The sequence below is a fragment of the Tenebrio molitor genome, chromosome Y (genome assembly GCF_963966145.1).
Source record: "Tenebrio molitor chromosome Y, icTenMoli1.1, whole genome shotgun sequence".
Lineage (NCBI taxonomy): Eukaryota > Metazoa > Arthropoda > Insecta > Coleoptera > Tenebrionidae > Tenebrio > Tenebrio molitor.
The window spans coordinates 445,188-451,818 of NC_091056.1; the positions used below are offsets into that span (position 1 = coordinate 445,188).

The window sequence follows — 6,631 nt, forward strand, 5'->3', positions numbered from 1 at the left end:
GCCGACAAAAAGACCCTTCTGGTCAATGTCATCGGCACCATTTAAAAGCGCAACTTTAAAACTTAGTAAATAGGGTATTTCACGGCGCAGGTTTAGAACACGCATGCGCCATTTTTCATTCAACTCCTGTCAGATGCATATCAGCTTGTGACCTAACCTCACAATATTAACAATAAAAATAATGATAATAAAGAGTAGTATACAATGTGGAAATTACTTATGGAATAAATTCAATAATTTCAAAACTAATGACATCTGTCGAAAACGCTGAAACAGGTCAATTTTTATGTGGTTATTTAAAATCGAGGATTTACTTCAGTAGACCAAACAATTTAGAAGATTTACGACACAGAATTCGCGCTGAAATGGAATAAATTAGCCCTAACATTATTGAGCGCGGTGTACAATGTTTACACTCCTGTGTGAGTGTTAAATAGTTGGCTGGGGGCAATTTCAACATTTGCGTTACATTTTATTGTTAACCTTAGATGTTTGTTTGTTTTTGTTTGAGGTCAATTAAATTTTTTACATTAAAAATTAAATTATATTTTTGAAGTAAAATTTGTCATTTTCTCAAAAAAATTGTTATGCAAGTTACCAAATTTTTTTATTCATAGTTTAGGTAGTACGAAGGTCTATCAGAAAGATAAGAAAAAAGTTGGGGTTGTCATTTAAAAAAATTGGTGATGACGTCATAGCTCAAAAATGAATAACGTCATGAACAAGTGAAGCAACTTAAAATAAGCATTATGAGAAATAAAAATTGACCTTTTTCAGGGTTTTTGACAAATGTCATTAGTTTTGAAATTATTGAATTTATTCCATAAGTACTTTCCACACTGTATAGATGGTAGGACTTGAAACAATTTTTCTTATTGCAAATGCACAATACATTTTACATCTTGTGGCATTTTTTTTCTCGTCAAACTCAGCCAAATGCCCCACGTTATTCAGTCTTACTTCCCTTACCGATGTAAATTCTTCCCGAAGTCTTTTAACACCCGATGGAGAAAATGATGACGTTGATGGTGAACCAGCACGAAAACAAGCTGACGAATCAGCCGGTGATCCCGAAGGTCGTCCCCGTTTTTTGGGGGTCATATTGGACATAATTAGGCTCTCAGCAACATAGGCTCTAAAATGTATCAGGTCCAAAATCTCTTTCTTTGGTACCTTCAATTTCAGAGCATGGTTTTTATACTCAAGCCAAGAATTTGTGCTACTTACATCTATGGCAAACAAAATTCCATACGATAACTGAGCTTACACGAGAGCATGATATACCATAAGTAACACTCTTATCGAAACATTTGTCGGAAGACATTTTATCATAAAACATGTTTTGCCTTATTTCCCGCCTTAGAAAAAAATCTTTCGGAAGGAACGGATGTCCCCGCAATGGACATGAAACGACGCGCTAGCAGCTAAAACTGCTCACATTTGTGCTTGTAACTTTCCCAAAATATTATTGGGTTATCTGTCAGAGCTATTAGGCTCATACTCAAATACATTTTGAACTCTGGATGAAGTTCTCCTTCTCCAAATTCCGTGGCCTTTTCAGCTGACTTTGACACTACTTCTTTGTGAAACGTCCAAAGATCCGTTGTACTTGTTTTCTTCAACTTCAACATTGTGTTTAACGCCTTCCACAGAACCATTCAGATCTTTAAGAGCTTTGTTGAGGTCTGCTGTTGCTGAAGAACAAGCCAATGGATTAGTAAAATAAAATATGCTTAAGGCTAATTTCATCAAAACAAATAATACAGTTCCCATCCAGTTCATCAAATTTATGAATCTGTGGGGAAAAAAGTTGAATATATGTATTCTAATGAACCATAGTGTACTTGCCTTTATTTTTAGAATGTCAAAAACTTGTTGTTGAAACCCAGGGCTAAATTTTATGTTTTTCGTTATTCTCTGTCGAGTTCGTTTTGACAGTAATTTAAATGTTTTGCTGAACATATTATATGCTTTTGGCCCAGAAAAATATAATGATAAATACATCTGTTTTAGTTCATTACTATATCGTAGATTTCTATTGCTGTTCTTGTGATGATTGACTTGTATTTTAACAAATTGGGAAACTCTGGGTGACAAAAATTTATCACTCAATTTCTGGAACTAAAAGTTTCTGCTTTTTCCATCTGTTTATGCAGTTTTAAGCTACATATATTTGTCTATTTAATTGTCTTAACTGTCTGCTGCGACAGTTGCCTGAGAGATAATCGGGGTTCGTCTTCCATTTGACGTTGGGCAGTCTCAATATTTTCCTCAGTACGAACGTTAGGTCGACACCACTTCGAGGCTTCCGCTGAACACTGCCATTTTCTCGAAATGTGCGAACGGCTGTTCGTAGTGTAGTTAGTGCCTGGGGAGAGTCAAGGGGACAGTGATCCAGTGCATTTTCAAGGCTGACGGCACGACGTAGTGAAGTTCACGAGGGGCCGTTGGAGACGATTCGTCCACGTACCACAGCCCCAGATCGCCAAGCGGATCAAGGAATTCACTACGACAGGTTCCATACCGAACGCTTTTGCGGATCAGGATCTCGTTAAGTTCGCAGTCCAGGTCGTCACCGGACTCACCGGAAGGTCCCGGATTTACCCATCAGGCAAGTCCGGAGCAGTGGTGACACTTTCTTTCCTCTAGTCCGGGGCTTCCACACCTTATTCATATTTTACATATAAATTCAATTTCCACGTCATCTATCTCATGTAATTTTTTAAATTTCATTTCACTTTTATTCAATGACAGACTCATTGAAATAGTTTATTAATCATTTCGTCACTGTCTAAATTGGCAGTTTGTACATAATACAGTTTTGGAAATCAATTTTTAATTTGCGTCAAGGGCAGAACTTTTTATTCACGGCTTCACTGTATCAGCTGAGAGTGATCTCGTCAGCATCGAGTTATCGGCGAGCTCCACAGTTTCTTGCGACGGTTCTTTACCGGGTAAACAATTCCGCGGTGGTAAGGATCAACGACTCCAGTGTCGACTAGCAGTAAATCCGGAACTCGCTGAAGGAAGGGAGGAAGAGCTCGACGTCCCAACCCTCACCGGAGGGCGGTGTAATCGTTTAGCTTCCGAAAAGGGGTCGGCCTTCCACCCCCTTATATTTTCGTGACTTGCTGTCAACCGGTGTCAAAAGATTGCTCGTTGGGTTCGCGTCAATACAGGGAAGCTCGTGGGTTATTTAGTTGCGTCTTGTCTAGGTCAAAATAGGAGAAATTTTACAGAGTTGTTTAGGTTTTTCATTTCTTGAAGTTTTGCAGATTGTATCATTTTGTTAAGTTATACTAGATAAGAATTGTAAACTCCTAGGTTTCATTTATTATCATCTTGTCTTGTACCAACCATTTCACGTGACAGTCTGTGATAAAAAAAAACATTCTCCACGAATTTGTTGTGTACGAGTATCATTTCCCGTACGACGATACTCGTGGTTCGTATTGTTAACGGACTCGAAGCCCACGACCTGTTCGTTATATCCCTGAACATTCCGAATTTGTTACCGGTAACAGGATTGCCCAGTTCGGGAGAGTGATTTATAACGAAACAGTACCTGTAAGCGAATTGTAAACTGCTTCTTTGTTGGTGTGATTTATGATTTTAGCCAATATTTCTGTTAGGGGTAAAAATACTATACCACCAGCGTGCGGCGGTCGAAGATTCCAGGGGGCATCTAAATTCTATAATCCCTGACCCGAGAAGTTCTATACCAATTGCGGGCGGGGTAAAATATAATCCCTATTAGAAGCGACCGTCATTCTAAGCAATAAAAAAAAGAGAACTTATAATTCCCTCAGCTTTGTCGTTAAAATTACTTATTATTTTAGGAGTAGTTAATTAGAGTAGTTAATTATATAGAGGCGATGAATAGCTGCATCTGCACTTAGGTGTTATTATAATGTTTGGAGGAAAAAACAAACAAACAAACAGATCTATTTTATCATATAAGATTATCAATGTCGTAACTCGAGTGGCTACGTGGTACGATAACGAAATCGAGTTCCACTTTTACGTCGGGGAGTACCGCTAGGGCTTTTGTGATAAAGAAGAACTTATGTACGGTGCCATCAAACCACTGTAACGGAGTGATACGAGGGATTTTTGCAAGTTTTAATTTGTCTACTAATGTTTCATTTGTGAGTGAACACGTCGACCCCGTATCGACAAGGCAATTTGTTTCATAATCGCAAATCGTTATCGATAATGTTTTCAGACTACTGTTCGGAGAAAAAGAGTTAAACAAAACGTGCTCTTCTTTGAATTGATTCGAGTGGGACGTATGTGGCGCAGCGTCTGCTTGCACGTGCTCATTTCTCCTTTTGCGGCGGAAGCAGTCCGCGATATTATGACCGGGCTTCTTACAATACATATCTGCAGGCATGGTCGGTTTCTTGGTTTTTTGCAGGAGCATCGAACCTTTTGTTCACGCAATCTCGTGCCATGTGGCCTATTTTGCCGCAGGAAAAACAAGTGATTTGCTTAGATACCGAAGGTGACCTCTGGGAAAAAGTTCTTTTTCGGGGGGTAGTTTCATTTCTAACGACTTGTGGTTCCAGAGGAATTTTTACGTAATTTGCCAAGAATGCAATCAAATCACTAACCGATGAGGTACCACTATTATACGCCGCAGTTCACACAGCATGGTCATCTATTGAATGTGCAATAATTTCTGTTAAGTCAGTATCAGACCAACTTGCCCTTAAAGACTTTAATTTTTCTAGTTTTACTTTTGCAATTTCCACGTAACTACGCGCGTCAGTACTTCGGTAATTTACTGCATCAGCTAAAAGTTTTCCTAAATTTTTCTGCCTAGGGAATGACACAGTGAAATCTAATTTGAAATTGGCCCACGTTTCGTCAGCGGGTCGCCATGCAGTAAACCACCTTTGTGCGGATTTTAGTAAAAATGGGCCAACTCTACTCACGGTTTCCCTGTCGGACCACCTGAACTCATCTTTGAATCCGTCTATTTTTGACAACCAAACGCTGCTGTCTGTGTTTTCCGGATCGAAACTTGGCAGAGCCAAAGAAGCGGGCGTTTGAAAGGGAAGTTGGGCAACAGGAGGTGCCGGAGACCGATCACTTGCTCGTCGTTGGAGATCCTCCAAAACAGTTGCTATCGTCCCCAAGGACTTGTTGAGCTCTCCCATGGTTATTTTTCCACTTTTTTTTTGAAAACTGGAACCACACGTGGAATCCCACTTCTGATGTTAGATTCTGCGTACTTTGTACAATTCGACAGTGACAAACAGGTGATTCCCCGTGCTTCTCTATCGTCGCCCCGAGGTCAACTGCAGGGGGTTGGCACTTCATATGAAACAGCGAGAAACACATATTTAGTTAATCATACTTTTTATAGATGGCCCCACCATCGTTCCTCCATGACACTGCCAACAGAAACTTGGTGGGTAAAATTGGTAAAATAAAAATACCAAGACCAAGACCAAGTAACCAAGTTGTTTTTAGCACGTGCTTAGGTGTTCTGTGGTGCGAACTCTGTTTCGTTTTTTACTTTTTTTCGTTCTTTCGCTGGTCGTGAACAGTTCGTCTTTGGATCTCCGCTCTTTCGCTTTTCTGCAGTGTTCCGGTTTGTGTTACTGTTAAGTTAACTACATATTTCTACTACGTTTTATATTCCTAGCTACAGAACAAATGTGTTACTTAAGTCGCCGGTCATTTTAATGTGTAACAACTTTAATCAGTTCGCTACAAGGTGTGACATACACTTTGACTCTCTGAAGACAATCCTCGACGCTGTAGAATGCCGAGTATTGTCTTTAGAGAGTTGAGATCATTATCTGTAATCTTGTCGTATGTACCGTGCTCTCAGCAATTGGGTGCTTCTTGTAGGAAATATATTTATTTATGTGTACGTTGTTTTGTCCCATCATTTTGTTACATAATGACAGTAGTTATAATATAGTTTGAAAGTTTGTATTTTTTTTTATTGTTACCATTCTCTTTGTGTATGTATTTTTTTTAGGTTGCTCATTCAACACTAATCACATTTTAATCAAAGTTGTGTTACATATAATTATTTAATATTTTATTTTAACGTAAAATATTATATTTTTATGTACATACAATGTTGATTGTGATTAGTGTTGATTGGGCGACTGCAATTCCTTGGAAAAAAAATATATCATTTGAATATCCCGCGCATTTTTCTCGGATGTTTTACGTTAAAGAAATCTGTATTTCTGAGACCTTTTAGTGGCTGTGTAAACCCATACCTTCAACAGATGGCGCTACAAAATGTGTTTCTCTTTTGAGAGAGAGAGTGGCCTATCTATTTCTCTTCATCTAGGGTCAACTGTGTGTGTGTCCACACGTGCGCATAGGAGGTGTGCACGAGAACCGCCTCCTATGCTCAGTGCTAGCAACTGCGCTTCGTAACAAGGCGCCAATTTCGAATTTGCCAAAGAAGGTCTAACAAAATAATCCCGTTTCATCACCGTTGAAAATGTCCCTCTCATTCTATGGATAGCGCTTATCAAAACGGAACCAAGCACCAAAATTAAGTTTCTAGAAAACACCTGATAAAGTTTCAGTTACATAAAAAAATATATAGAAGTTTTAATCTCGGGGAAGTGGTGGTTTTAATAAACTTATATTTACT

General features: G+C 38.9%; 1 long non-coding RNA gene across 1 annotated transcript; it reads left to right on the forward strand.

Annotated features, from left to right (window-relative positions):
• Positions 1–3,935: 3,935 nt before the first annotated feature.
• LOC138140603 (uncharacterized) lies at positions 3,936–5,947 on the forward strand. The gene is made up of 2 exons (XR_011162631.1): positions 3,936–4,148; positions 4,226–5,947. It is a non-coding gene; the product is annotated as an uncharacterized lncRNA (long non-coding RNA).
• The last annotated feature ends 684 nt before the right edge of the window (positions 5,948–6,631 follow it).